Raw genomic sequence first — 15,457 nt, 5'->3', positions numbered from 1 at the left:
ACTGTCTATAGTCGAGAATATAGAACTGTCTATAGTGAAGACTTTAGAATTGCCTATAGTCGAGACTATATAGATCTGTCTATAGTCGAGTCTATATAGATCTGTCTATAGTCGAGACTATATAGATCTGTCTATAGTCGAGACTATAGAACTGTCTATAGCCGAGACTATAGAGTTGTCAATAGTCGAGACTATAGATTTGTCAATAGTCGAGACTATAGAACTATCTATAGTCGAGACTATAGAACTGTCTATAGTCGAGACTATAGAAGTGTCTATAGTCGAGACTATAGAACTGTCTATAGTCGAGTATATAGAACTGTCTATAGTCGAGAATATAGAACTGTCTATAGTGAAGACTTTAGAATTGCCTATAGTCGAGACTATATAGATCTGTCTATAGTCGAGACTATATAGATCTGTCTATAGTCGAGACTATATAGATCTGTCTATAGTCGAGACCAAAGTATAACAAGTAGTCCGACTCTCACGTACACGATATTCCACCTCCACATTTACGGGTGCTGTGTGAATTCAACACCTTGGTGAAAAATATTATTGTGTCAAAATACTTCAAATCTCTACTTACATTTTCGAATAAATAGCTGGTTCCACGCGAAATCTCACCTGTCCACATAAAAAGTAAAATTTTTAAAATACTTTTACGAAATTTTTTCTTTAAAATTCCGTTTATTTTGAGCAAACTGAAAATTTTATTTTTTATTTATTATTGACATTTATTTTTTTTGTGGTAGAATTTTAATTTAAAAGCAGAGTTACATTTTTCTGTATTGAAAATTCAAACAAATAAAATTTTATGAATTTTTATAAAACTCTGTATGTCTGGTGAAAATTTTAAATGCTCTAATACATAAACATTTTTGTTACTAATACAAATTTAGAGTTAGGTACTTTTTCACTAACACATGCTTAGAATTAGGTACTGCTGTCAAAGAGTCGGACTACTTGTTATACTTTGGTCGAGACTATAGAACTGTCTATAGTAGAGATTATGAAACTGTCTATAGTCGAAACTATACAACTGTCTATAGTGGAGACTATAGAATTGTCTATAGCCGAGACTATAGAATTGTCAATAGTCGAGACTATAGAACTGTCTATAGTCGAGAATATAGAACTGTCTATAGTCGAGAGTATAGAATTGTCAATAGTCGAGGCTATAGATTTGTCTATAGTCGAGACTCGTCAATTCAGACGATTATAAGAAAATCATAAAATTTCATTGCCAAACAATTGTTAGACAATAAATTTATCTGTTGTCAGATTATTGTTGTCAGATTCGTGGTTAGACTGTAATGCAAGTATTGCCAATAGAAATAATTTATCTGACAATGGTGCCATTGTCAAAGGCATAAAACTCGCACATCTGACAAAAAAAAAATTCATACAACTATCTTACATTGATCTGACAATTGCAACGTAATGTGTTTACACGATTGTCAGATGTCTGACAATATAATTGTTTTACAATATACTGGCAATGCCTTTTCCGATAACCTTGGAACACAAAAATTGTAAGTTCACATGGTCCTTAGGCATTTTCTGAAAACATTGTAAGATCTGACAATGGTGTATACATAGCTAAAGTTCTAATTGCACCATCAGAGTTCTCGTCTAAAAAGGAGTAGCATATTCGATAAATAAGTTTTGGATGATCGAAAATTCATATCAAAATTCAATGACTCATTTATATCTTACTTAAATACTTAATACTCACACAACATTTTAAAATTAAGTAATTTTGATATTATTAGCTTTTTAAAACGTTATAATTATCTGTTTGCTTTTGCGCTATTCTTATTTTCTATAAATATTCACGCCATAAAAGAAAAAAAAACATATTTTTTAATTAAATATTAACCTTCACACGTTCACAACAGTTTCGTAAACAAAACGAAAATAAACAATAAAATTTAGCGAATTCGGACTATATATTTAGACCTAGACCCACCACTTTCACAAATGATCTATCCCTTTTGTCTACTTCCTCACCCACTTACCTTTCACGTTCCCGAAAATAACCGCGATTAACTAAACGAGCACGCGGTATCAGTTGTGATCGACGACTACCATTTGAAGAACTAATTTGCAGATCGCTAAATGTCTCCTCACGTATAACGGCTAAACTGCGCGATCGTCTCAGACTACACGAATCGCTAGCGAATTCAAATGGTTGTGGTGGTATTGAGCTGTTGTTTGATGGATGTTGTTGTTGTTGCTGTAGGTTTTGCTGACGCGTTTGATGTGTATGTTGTTGTTGCTGCTGCTGTTGTTGTTGATGTTGCTGCGGCTGTTGATGTTGTTGTTGCTGTAGTTGTTGGGAAGATTGATAGATATTATTTGTAGAATGATGATAATTTTCATCAGCTGTTAATTAAAAGAATAATAAAAAAAACAAGTTTAAGTTAATTGTTTGCGGTTGTTGTTGCTAATTGTAAAATTAAAGTTAAAATTGAAATAGCAGTTAGAGAGTTCTTCGTTTCGGATAGGGAAACTAAAACGAATATTAATAAATCCTACATAGAGAATCATTGAATTTTGTATAGACATTTTAATCTTCTTTGCAAAAGCGACTGAGTGATTAGGAGCTAAGAACCCCAAGCGTTTTTAAAACTGTTTTCGCAGTATTTCACGTTTTTAAAATTAAGATTCAAGACGAATCTCGATTTTTTGACATTCAGATTGACAGAGTACTTACATATGTAGTTTGCTTCCCCTTTAGTCTAAAATAGTTTAGATCATTAGTTTTTAATACGATTTTAAACAAATTTGTTCCTAACGGTTCCAAAAAGTACAACCAACTAAATAGACCTACATATAAACGATGAGCTGACTGAAGTAAAACAATAAAACACCTGATAATACATTAATTATATATTAAAAACCGTCTTTATCTATTTTCATATTAAATAAAAGCTTTATAATTATTTTGTTTTAATTGCCAACATACATTCAAAACACTTAAAAGCTTAGAGCAAACTCAAGATTATATCGAAAACTACAAATATTTAATCGCACAATTTGTATGGGAAGGGAAATGTGGCAAAAAAAACAAAAGTCGTTTTTGAAGTTAGATTGAAAAAACATGATAAATGAATAAATATTGGTCGCACTTTTTCCTTGATACTGAGTCAACGTTCCCAGATATATAGATAGATAGATAGATAGATAGATAGATAGATAGAAGTAGATAGATAGATAGATAGATAGATAGATAGATAGATAGATAGATAGATAGATAGATAGATAGATAGATAGATCGCTAGATAGATAGTAGATTAGATAGATAGATAGATAGATAGATAGCTAGATGCCGCATAGCATCAGATAGCTACGATACGCTCGCTCGCTTCGATACGTTAGCTCGCTCGTTCGATAGATCGTTAGCTAGCTAGTGCTCAGACTAGCTCGCTCGCTCGCTCGCTCGCTCGCTCGCTCGCTCGCTCGCTCGCTCGCTCGCTCGCTCGCGCTGGCTCGCTCGTCGCTCGCTCCTCGCTCGCTCGCTCGCTCGCTCGCTCGCTCGCTCGCTCGCTCGCTCGCTCGCTCGCTCGCTCTCTCGCTCGCTCTCTCGCTCGCTCGCTCGCTCTCTCGCTCGCTCGCTCGCTCGCTCGCTCGCTCGCTCGCTCGCTCGCTCGCTCGCTCGCTGCTCCTCTCGCTCGCTCGCTCGTCGCTCGCTCGCTCGCTCGCTCGCTCTCTCGCTCGCTCTCTCGCTCGCTCGCTCGCTCGCTCGCTCCTCGCTCGCTCGCTCGCTCGCTCCTCGTTCGCTCGCTCGCTCGCTCGCTCGCTCGCTCGCTCGCTCGCTCGCTCGCTCGCTCGCTCGCTCGTCTCGCTCGCTCGCTCGCTCGCTCGCTCCTCGCTCGCTCGCTCGCTCGCTCGCTCGCTCGCTCGCTCGCTCGCTCGTCGCTCGCTCGCTCGCTCGCTCGCTCGCTCTCGCTCCTCGCTCGCTCGCTCGCTCGCTCGCTCGCTCGCTCGCTCGCTCGCTCGCATCGCTCTCTCGCTCGCTCGCTCGCTCGCTCGCTCGCTCTCTCGCTCAGCTCCTCGCTCGGCTCCGCTCGCTCGGCTCGCTCGCTCGCTCGCTCGCTCGCTCGCTGCTCCCTCGCTCGCTCGCTCGCTCGCTCGCTCGCTCGCTCGCTCGCTCCTCGCTCGCTCGCTCGCTCGCTCGCTCGCTCGCTCGCTCGCTCGCTCGCTCGCTCAGCTCGCTCGCTCGCTCGCTCGCTCGCTCGCTCGCTCGCTCTTCGCTCGCTCCTCCTCGTCGCTCGCTCGCTCCGCTCGCTCGCTCGGTCGCTCGCTGCCGCCGGTCGCTCGCTCGCTGCTCGCTCGCTCGCTTCGCTCGCTCGCTCGCTCCCTCGCTCCCTCGCTCGCTCGCTCCCTCGCTCGCTCGCTCGCTGCTCGCTCGCTCGCTCGCTCGCTCGCTCGCTCGCTCGCTCGCTCGCTCGCTCGCTCGCTCGCTCGCTCGCTCTCGCTCGCTCGCTCGCTCTCTCGCTCGCTCTGTCGCTCTGTCGCTCGCTCGGTCGCTCGCTCGCTCGGTCGCTCGCTCGGTCGCTCGCTCGCTCGCTCGCTCGCTCGCTCGCTCGCTCGCTCGCTCGCTCGCTCGCTCGCTCGCTCGCTCGCTCGCTCGCTCGCTCCTCGCTCGCTCGCCTCGCTCGCTCGCTCGCTCGCTCGCTCGCTCGCTCGCTCGCTCGCTCTCGCTCGCTCGCTCGCTCGCTCGCTCGCTGCTCGCTCGCTCGCTCGCTCGCTCGCTCGCTCGCTCGCTCGCTCCTCGCTCGCTCGCTGCTCGCTCGCTCCTCGCTCGCTCGCTCGCTCGCTCTCTCGCTCGCTCGCTCGCTCGCTCGCTCGCTCTCGCTCGCTCGCTCGCTCGCTCGCTCGCTCGCTCGCTCGCTCGCTCGCTCGCTCGCTCGCTCGCTCGCTCGGTCCCTCTCTTCCTCGCTGTCCCGCTCTCTCGTTCGTTCGTTCGTTGTTCGTCGTTCGTTCGTTCGTTCGTTCGTTCGTTCGTTCGTTCCGTTCGTTCGTTCGTTCGTTCGTTCGTTTTCGTTCGTTCGTTCGTTCGTTCGTTCGTTCGTTCGTTCGTTAGTTCGTTCGTTCGTTCGTTCGTTCTTAGTTCGTTAGTTCGTTCGTTTAGTTAGTTAGTTCGTTTTCGTTAGTTAGTTCGTTCGTTCGTTCGTTTTCGTTCGTTGTTAGTTCGTTCGTTCGTTCGTTCGTTCGTTCGTCGTTCGTTTCTTCGTTCGTTCGTTCGTTAGTTCTTTCGTTCGTTCTTTAGTTCGTTCGTTCGTTTTCGTTCGTTCGTTCGTTCGTTTCGTTCGTTAGTTTCGTTCGTTAGTGAGTTCGTTGTTCGTTCGTTCGTTCGTTCGTTCGTTCGTTCGTTCGTTCGTTCGTTCGTTCGTTCGTTCGTTCGTTCGTTCGTTCGTTCGTTCGTTCGTTCGTTCGTTCGTTCGTTCGTTAGTTCGTTCGTTCGTTTCGTTCGTTCGTTAGTTCGTTCGTTCGTTCGTTCGTTCGTTCGTTCGTTCGTTCGTTTCGTTCGTTCGTTCGTTCGTTCGTTCGTTCGTTCGTTCGTTCGTTCGTTCGTTCGTTCGTTCGTTCGTTAGTTCGTTCGTTCGTTCGTTCGTTCGTTCGTTCGTTCGTTCGTTCGTTCGTTCGTTCGTTCGTTCGTTCGTTCGTTCGTTCGTTCGTTCGTTCGTTCGTTCGTTCGTTCGTTCGTTCGTTCGTTCGTTCGTTCGTTCGTTCGTTCGTTCGTTCGTTCGTTCGTTCGTTCGTTCGTTCGTTCGTTCGTTCGTTCGTTCGTTCGTTCGTTCGTTCGTTCGTTCGTTCGTTCGTTCAGTTCGTTCGTTCGTTCGTTCGTCGTTCGTTTCGTTCGTTCGTTCGTTAGTTCGTTCGTTCGTTCGGCGCTCTGCCTCGTCCCCCCCCTCTCCCCCGTTCCCCTTCCCCCACCCGTTTTTCCTTTTCCCTTGCCTCACCGCCTTTACTCATTCTGAAGCTCCCGATATCTTTCCGCTCCAAACTCCGGGATTATTCTACCCACACCTGCTTTCCGCAAAATCGTTACTTACGTACGATACGTATAAGTATACATGAGTAATATGTAAATCAAAAGATAAATATTCGAAAGACCCTTCAATTGATATGCGTTATATGTGCGAAAAATATTCGAAATATGATATAAAAAAATAAAATTTTTGGGGATTTTATGAACCGAAAATTGCTTTTTTTATAAAAGTTAAAAAAAAACAATTCATAAAGAAATACTCACCACACTTGAAATCTCTATAATGTTGAGTTAAATGATGTTCACTAACATATTTCAATTGTTGCTGTTGTTGTTGTTGCGACTGCTGCTGATGTTCTGATTCTATAACTTCCTCCTCTTCTTCTTCCTCTTCGTCATAAATTTCCGGTTCCGGTTCTACGCGCCAATAATATTCAGCAATATCAAGTGCATCTTTACAACGATCGATATGGTTATAGTCCAACGAACGCGAATGACGCAACTGATGATGACGCGTTTGATGCGATGACGACCAATGATTTAAACCAGCAGCTGCACTATGACAGCTGGTGGCCAAATCAAGATGTGATATAGATTTATTATGTCGCCAACCAGAGCCACGTGACGGACATTTATAGTCGGGAAATGAACTCTCAGCGAAGCGGACACGATCTACGTAATTGTAGATGTATTCTTTAGATTTTCTGCAAAGTGTTAAAGAAAAGAAAATATTGATTTTAAATAAAATTTCTTTCTTTTCGTTGTTTTATGTTTTATAGTTTTTATTTGTTTAATTAAAATAAAGCTCTGAAGTGTGTTAAATAAATGGCATGATGTTTTGGAGTTTTTTGTTGGATTTTTTGGGGAGTTTAGGGTTCAATCGTTTAATCATTTGAAAAGAAAACCTAAATGTTGATTGGTTTTGTTTCCGGAAACTTGTGTTTTTTATCCTTTTTCACATTTATTGCGTGTGTGTGTGTTTAGTTTATAGCTTTGTAGAAAAGTTTTGTAGTTTTTTTTTTTTTGCTTTTTAGTTTGAATCGAAAATCATCATGCATGTTTTGTAATTCAATTACCAGACAACATCGATTTGTGTTTTGTATGAAAAATGTGTGTGTAAAACCATAAGAATAAACAAACGTCAAATATTTATACACTCAGGAAAATTATTGGGAAAATCTAGATAAATTTTTGTTTAAGAAAATCTAATAATTCAGAAGTATATCTCTCATACTAATAGCACAAATTAGCAATCAATCTTTATTATTCAAAACCAATAATTTTACAAAATTATAATTCTTTTCAAATAATCTTTAGTTTTCACAACACAAGTCTTCATTTTCAAAATTTCATACTAAATTTAATAAAGTGTAATTTAAAAGTTCATTTTGAACCGTAAATAATCTTAAATTATTCGTATATGAATTTCAACAAATATCAACTCACTTTCAAGTCACGTATGTATATGAACTCAAGTCACATACAAATTCTATACTCAATAAAAATAATAATAAAAAAACGCATTGAAAAGCATACAACAAATCAATATTGATTTCTTTTATTTGTTCTTATCAAACCTCTGCAACATCAACAACCAGATGAAAAAACAAGTAAGAAATTATAGTCGGGCGGGGCCGACCATATGATACCCTACACCAGTTATGAATATTAAATGTGATTTATTTTTTATAATAAAGCATTTATCTTCAATATTTCCTTGTTCCGATACATTTAAGCAATTTATGGATGAAAAACTAATTTTCTGAAAGAGGCTTTATATGGGGGCTAGGGGCAAATATGGACCAAGCCCGATAAAATTTTGTGAATATATTTATATTGACATAATATTTTATTGTGCTGAATTTCATCGCGATATTTGTGTTTATAAGCTAATTTGGGACATTCAAGTAATTTTCTGAAGGGGACTTTGTATGGGAGCTAGGGTCAAATATGGCTTCTATAAAACTTAGTTGTGCCGTATTTTACCGATATATCTGTATATTTAACATAATTATGAGCTCAGAAGCCCTTTTCGGGGGGTTCTGTTCTATGGGGGCTAGGTGAAATAATGGACAGATTTTAACCATTTTCAATAGGCTTCGTCCTTAGGTCAAATAAAACGTGCGTGCCAAATTTCATCCAATTATCTTGAAAATTGCGACCTGTACCTTGCGCACAAGGTTTACATGGACAGCCAGCCAGCCAGCCAGACGGACGGACGGACATAGCTTAATCGACTCAGAAAACGATTCTAAGCCGATTGGTATACTTTAAGGTGGGTCTAGGGCGAATATTTTTGTATGTTACAAACATCAGCACAAATGCAATATACCCTCCCCACTAAAGTGGTGTAGGGTATAAATAGAACAAACAAACATTTAATCCTTCATAAATACAAAGATGATCCTTTACTTTAAAGGAGCAAAGTAAAAGTTGTTGAAAATAAATTTCAATATTGAGTAAAAAGGTAGCAAAAGTATTTTTTAATAATAAAAAGTTGCATACATACTTATATGTATTTATTTTTACCCCTTATTCACAAACAAAATTTTTATTTTATAAAAGGTTTATAGAACAAAATTTCCATACAAAATCTAATTTATAAACTGTTTATAAAATAAAAATTTTGTTTGTGAATAAGGGTGTAGAATATAAAATAGAATCTTAGGAATTGAAAAAAGTATACTTTTATTGAACATTAAGAAGCTTTAACTCAGTTTTTACACTTTGAACATTTTCAAACAAATTATTTAAAAAAATATCCTGATTTTAATGTCTCTTTAATATTCATAAATTTCTCCTAATTGTCAATTTTAGTATTGTCTGAACGCATGATTGAACTAAATATGGTGATTTTGTTTCATCAAGAGATGGTTTGTTCGGTTCAAAAGTGATGATTTTGATCGCCTAGGACAGTCAAAAAAGTTTGAATTCAATGTCCGTCTGTCCGTCCGTCCGTATGTACACAAAAGGAAAAATCGCATACTAAATTTAGCTTTGTTTAACGCAACTTAAGCCTAAAACGTACTTAAATTTAAGAACGATTTTATCAGTAGAAAAAATTTTTTAATTGAATATTAAAATCTCTTTTTGGCGAATTATATTTGTATCATTTTCTAATCTCATATCCTACTTAATCCAATTTTATTTCTCTCGTTATTCAATCTCATTTCTAACTTAATTCAATAAAACATTCATTCGCATCCTAAAATATAATTCTCATTTAGTTAAGAATATTTTCTACAATAAGTAGTTTTTGACAAATGATATCTCCATATTAATACGTGTGTTCACAGAGGTAGAAAAGTACTGAAATTTGTTGCTTACCATGTTTGGTAACATTTAGACCAGGAATGAGTTTAAAAAACTTCCAGTTATCATTTTGACAACCACCGTTGTAATTTTTACAACGCATTGTTGTCATTTCAATTACGCTTTGTGTCATTCCGACAATGCATCGTTGTCATTTCGACAACGTAACGTTCTATTTGACAACATAGCGTTGTCACTTTGAAAACACATCGTTTTCGCTCCAAAAGATACCCCATATATCATATCATGTATAATTTATTAATTTTTTTGTTGATTCGATAAGGTCGTGTATCTTATTAAAATCTTATTAAAAAATTATAAATACTTTGGTGTCAATTTGGTACCAAGCGTGTATAATTTTAAAACGTTTTGTTTCCCTCTGTATTTAAATGTTAAGGTGTATGTGCGAACTTGAATTCTAAGAACAAGTACGAATCGAACTCAAATCAATACCGCTTGGGATTAATTCAATATTTTACATTCATAAATCAATATTATTACTATCATCAAATCAATTTTATTACTATCTCAAATCAAGTATAAATTTGAGATTAAGTTAAGCCAGAAATTCTCAAGATAAGTACATAGTAACATCACTTTGATTCAAAAAAGTCATAAAACAAATATTTTATACTTGAATTAAGAAAAACCGTACTTACTGTACTTCTGAAACCACTCCACGGATTACTCAATTCTTTTTTTGTGTGTATGTTTGTTAAAACAATATTCTGAAGACCCTAGATATCTTCGCACATGCTAAATTTTCTATTGAAAATCTGTTTAAGATTATGTCTAGTAATTTAAATAATGTCTACAATATAACGAAAACGAAAACCCGATGTGATGGGAATAAATGTTTGTTGGTCTTTGTTTTTTTCGAATTGGCGTCGAATTAAAGTCGATTTATAGAAATCTTATACTTCGGTTAGTACAACCCAATAGCTATCTGTAGCTTTCTGATGATATAAAATATTCAGCTTTCTGCTGGTGGACTTCTCCTTACTGACTAAGACTTGATGTTGACTACAATCTGACAAGATAAATAATTTGATTATTAATTTTTTGTTTTTTTTTCACTGTACAATTGTAACGGGAATTTTTTTTCCTACTGTACATTTGTAACGGAAATTTATTTTAATAAATAAAGATAGCGGCAATTTCCAGTAATTCAAAAGTTTATGGAAATATTCTACAACGAACATTTTCTTTAAAATATTCTACACATTTTAATTTAATAGAAATTTGTGAAAAACCTAAAACTTATCCAAAATTATCCATTAAACAAAAACTCATAGAAAAAAAAAATATTTAAAATTTTTTTTATTTAAAACATTTAATTTTTAAACATCTATATTAATAAAATATTTAACTGTTTATTAATTAAATATTTTTTTCTTTCTTTCATTACAGGTAATTGCATTAAAATTAAACTTTAAAAAAATAACAAAATTACATTCGGTATTTAAAAAAAAAATCTTCAAATTACATTAAATACAAATGAAATGCCTCTCTAAACTGAAGCGGTACGTATTTATTACAATTTCATAAGTATCTCAGTATCTGTAATATTAATGTCTGCCTGAATTGTTTGTTAATGTATACATCATGTAAAATAAGAAGAAAAAAAGTTTTAATATTTACAAACATTTACATTCATATACATGTGTGGAAGTAGGTAATCAAATATATACAGTGTTGTTAGAAATAGAAGCAACTTCATTTTTGAAAGCCTAGTAAAGATTTAAACGTTTTATTAATGTTGGGTCTAAGATTGGAAGTCATGTTTTGTTTGTTGGAATTCCGAAGTATTTGGAACACAAAAGGCTTTGATTGTCTGCAAAATTCACTTAGATTTTGAACTATACTGTACATATATTTGCAGATATATACATATTTGTAAATTTAAGCGATAATTATCAACAACTTGGTAATTATCATGGCTCATTGAAATTTTATAGCTTCATTAATGTCGACGACTTGAAAATGTGTTTAAAAAAAATTACCAAAAAAACAGCAAAAAGCAAAATACTTAATTGTTGGGAAACCTATTAATACTCTACTCTACATGATGCGATTGTGAATAGAGTCATTAAGTGCGTTGAAAAATTTGTACAGGGCATTAAAAAGTAGAAAAACTTTGATAGTATACATAACTGAGAGATAGTTCCTTAACTGAGAGATTTTTTAAGCATAGGAATCGTTTTAAATTTGTTACATACATATATAGGATGCCCTATATTGCAGACGACTAGACACGCCCCAGATGGGTTAATAAAATCAAAATCTTAAACTAGTTTCCTTCTAGTCGTTAAATTGGTCCAGACTTCCCTGCCAACCAGGTGAATCAACACTGAAGCGTTCCCCCGACAATTGAGTCTTCGCTCCGAAACCACTCGAGTCTTACTCAACCAAAGATTGTTAACTCAGCGACAGCTGTATCAACCGAAAGCTTTTTCCCAGAAAGGAACTACCGCTCATAACAACCAAAACAACCCCGAAGATTTATTTATGATGCTAAGGTAATAATGCTCGATTTTTTTAAGGGACCAAAGGCAACTATATATTATGAGCTGCTGAAAATGGACCAGACTATCACAGGGAACCCACCATAACATGATATAATAGAGTAATATTACATCATAATAGCATGATCGGCCAAATGTTGCAATATCTATTAAAGCCTATATCGGCAGAAGTTTTGATTCACCCATCTTAAAATTTGAAAAATTCCAGCATATTTTAGTTATAGATCCAATTAAGTGATTAGGAATTCCGGTTTTTATATATATTTTTTCCCAAAATGTTCCCATTGTGCATTGTTGACATAAACATTAAGCTAATATTACTAACAACATAATTTTTTAAGCCAACATGTCGCGTCATCACTAGAGGAACTTGATCCATTTGAATAAAATTTTATTTTATATTATTTGAATATTTACAAGTCCACTTTAGATGCCATCTAATTATAGTGTAGGGTTTATAAAAATATAAACATTTATAATAGCAAATATGCTTTTAACATGCATATACACTTTCATATTTTCGTATATGTATTAACCCTGTAGTTTTTCTATTAGAACCCAAGGGTTCCCATTTAAGCAAATTTGTAAATTAAAGAGCTACTTTTCTTCTGAGTCAAGTATCCCTAATTAAATGCTTTTGAATTCAATTAATGTTTGATTTTGCACCATATAAACTTTATAAAGTAAATATATTTGAGTTGATTACTTCATATATTACAGGTAATCTAGAGTGTAATCGTCACTTTAGAGTCCCTAAATAATGAACATTTTAGGCTCTCACTTTAAGTAATGAAAACTTTTTAAAACTAAACAAGAAATCTAGTCTACCTATTACGTCCACCATGATTGTGAAGCATTACCCAGTATTACTGGTTTTTCACTTGCGTTACATGATTGCGGGGGTGTGAGCCCCATTTTTTTGTAACAACAAAATATAAGTATAAACAAAAACAATAAAAATATATAGTAAATATTTACATGCAATGAAATTTGTATGAGACAGTGCTTAAAAAAACAAATAACTTGGGGACATGGAAATGAGACTGAATTTTATAAGAACATTTAACATATATATTGTTTGTCGGGCTATAAGTGTTAATGGTTGTAAAATGGGCTTGCATAATAGTAAATGATTCAAATAAGAATATTAAAAGAAATTATTTTCAAGTCAAGTGATAATTTAAATAATTAATATCAAGAGTAAATAATGTTAAAAAATATAATTAAATATGACTTCAGAATAATTGGGTCTCGAACTCTTATAATTGTTCAGTTCTCTCTTAGTCTTTTAGTTTGTATACACTGGGCCTTCGCTAGAAGGTTATGAACTTGGATTTGCTTTATGTGAACATCGTGTCAACCTCAGGGTAAGCTAGAGAAGAACCAACCACAACCCCTTATGATCTCTAAGGAACACCCAGCGAGGCAATTTTTATACATGGCAGACAACGCCCGATATACCAGCACTTTGCTCGAGTACTTGAGCTATCTATTCTCTGGCTATCGCTGCTCCTTTACATAACCGACATGCCTTAGAAGCATCAATTTCGTTTACAACTATACAGAGGAATAGCGTCGAGTATATGTGACAAGGTTTGCATATCCCTGATTCATACATTCATTTAGCATCAACCCATTCTCAACAGTCTTTACGGCAACAGCACCGAACTTATACCGAAATATTAATTTCACCGTTTATCAGTTTTTAAAGCTTAAACCCATATTAACTTGCTGCGATCGAAGGGAACTCCTTAATAACCGGAACTTTGCCCTGCGGTTTAACGGTTCCCGTGGTACTTAATAGGTAAGGTTCTCCCCTCAAACCTCGAGTCAAATGACTCCCACAGTATATAGACTAGGCAGAATGAAAGTGTTGGTAGCACATCTTTCCCCCGGTGAGCAATAAAACCAAGGTGAGGGCGGTTCACTAAGATAACGTAAACTGGGGGAAGTGAATTTATAAATCTGTGTCATTGCGTTTTTAAGTTCCACAACTAAATAGGGAAGTTGATTTATCGATGTCTGTCTGTTTTGAAATATGTTTGTTGAAATAGATTTCTGAAGACCCCAAATATTTTCTCTATTCAAATATTCAATAATTCTGTCATATTTAAAAGTGTCATAGTGTTTATGGGCGTTATGTCAGTTTTTAAAAGTGTCATAATGCCCTTTTTAAAACAGAAATGTATTGAACAATTTGTTTACAATTTAGGAAAAGGACATTTATATCCCGAAATGAATTGCTCCTAAATTTTGGTGTATGTTTCATTTTGGATGCCTTTCAAAAGTGTCCAATCTCTATGACTCAATTGACATGGACTTATTGTCAGTGGAAATCAGAATTGTAAAAGTAAAGTATTTGTTCAAAATAAGTCGTAAATACGAAACTTAGTTAAGTTAGTTAGTTAGGTAGTTAGTTAGTTAGGTAGTTAGTTAGTAGTTAGTTAGTTAGTTAGTTAGTTAGTTAGTTAGTTAGTTAGTTAGTAGTTAGTTAGTTAGTTAGTTAGTTAGTTAGTTAGTTAGTTAGTTAGTTAGTTAGTTAGTTAGTTAGTTAGTTAGTTAGTAGTTAGTTAGTTAGTTAGTTAGTTAGTTAGTTAGTTAGTTAGTTAGTTAGTTAGTTAGTTAGTTAGTAGTTAGTTAGTTAGTGGTTAGTTAGTTAGTTAGTTAGTTAGTTAGTTAGTTAGTTAGTTAGTTAGTTAGTTAGTTAGTTAGTTAGTTAGTAGTTAGTTAGTTAGTTAGTTAGTTAGTTAGTTAGTAGTTAGTTAGTTAGTTAGTTAGTTAGTTAGTTAGTTAGTTAGTTAGTTAGTTAGTTAGTTAGTTAGTTAGTTAGTTAGTTAGTTAGTTGTTAGTTAGTTAGTTAGTTAGTTAGTTAGTTAGTTAGTTAGTAGTTAGTTAGTTAGTTAGTTAGTTAGTTAGTTAGTTAGTTAGTTAGTTAGTTAGTTAGTTAGTTAGTTAGTTAGTTAGTTAGTTAGTTAGTTAGTTAGTTAGTTAGTTAGTTAGTTAGTTAGTTAGTTAGTTAGTTAGTTAGTAGTTAGTTAGTTAGTTAGTTAGTTAGTTAGTTAGTTAGTTAGTTAGTTAGTTAGTTAGTTAGTTAGTTAGTTAGTTAGTTAGTTAGTTAGTTAGTTAGTTAGTTAGTTAGTTAGTTAGTTAGTTAGTTAGTTAGTTAGTTAGTTAGTTAGTTAGTTAGTTAGTTAGTTAGTTAGTTAGTTAGTTAGTTATTAGTTAGTTAGTTAGTTAGTTAGTTAGTTAGTTAGTTAGTAGTTAGTTAGTTAGTTAGTTAGTTAGTTAGTTAGTAGTTAGTTAGTTAGTTAGTTAGTTAGTTAGTTAGTTAGTTAGTTAGTTAGTTAGTTAGTTAGTTAGTTAGTTAGTTAGTTAGTTAGTTAGTTAGTTAGTTAGTTAGTTAGTTAGTTAGTTAGTTAGTTAGTTAGTTAGTTAGTAGTTAGTTAGTTAGTTAGTTAGTTAGTTAGTTAGTTAGTTAGTTAGTTAGTTAGTTAGTTAGTTAGTTAGTTAGTTAGTTAGTTAGTAGTTAGTTAGTTAGTTAGTTAGTTAGTTAGTTAGTTAGTTAGTTAGTTAGTTAGTTAGTTAGTTAGTTAGTTAGTTAGTTAGTTAGTTAGTTAGT

General features: G+C 35.8%; 1 protein-coding gene across 14 annotated transcripts in view; it reads left to right on the top strand.

The window, feature by feature from the left end:
* LOC119604762 (calcium uniporter protein, mitochondrial) overlaps window positions 1-15,457 on the top strand; it is a 169,765-nt gene that overhangs the window by 83,765 nt on the left and 70,543 nt on the right. The window lies entirely within an intron of this gene.

The sequence above is a fragment of the Lucilia sericata genome, unplaced genomic scaffold (assembly GCF_015586225.1).
Source record: "Lucilia sericata isolate MDLA Ls3-8-SP2 unplaced genomic scaffold, ASM1558622v1 Contig000426F_arrow, whole genome shotgun sequence".
Taxonomy (NCBI): domain Eukaryota; kingdom Metazoa; phylum Arthropoda; class Insecta; order Diptera; family Calliphoridae; genus Lucilia; species Lucilia sericata.
Note: the sequence above shows the minus strand (reverse complement) of the source record. Positions and strands in the feature narration are given on the sequence as shown.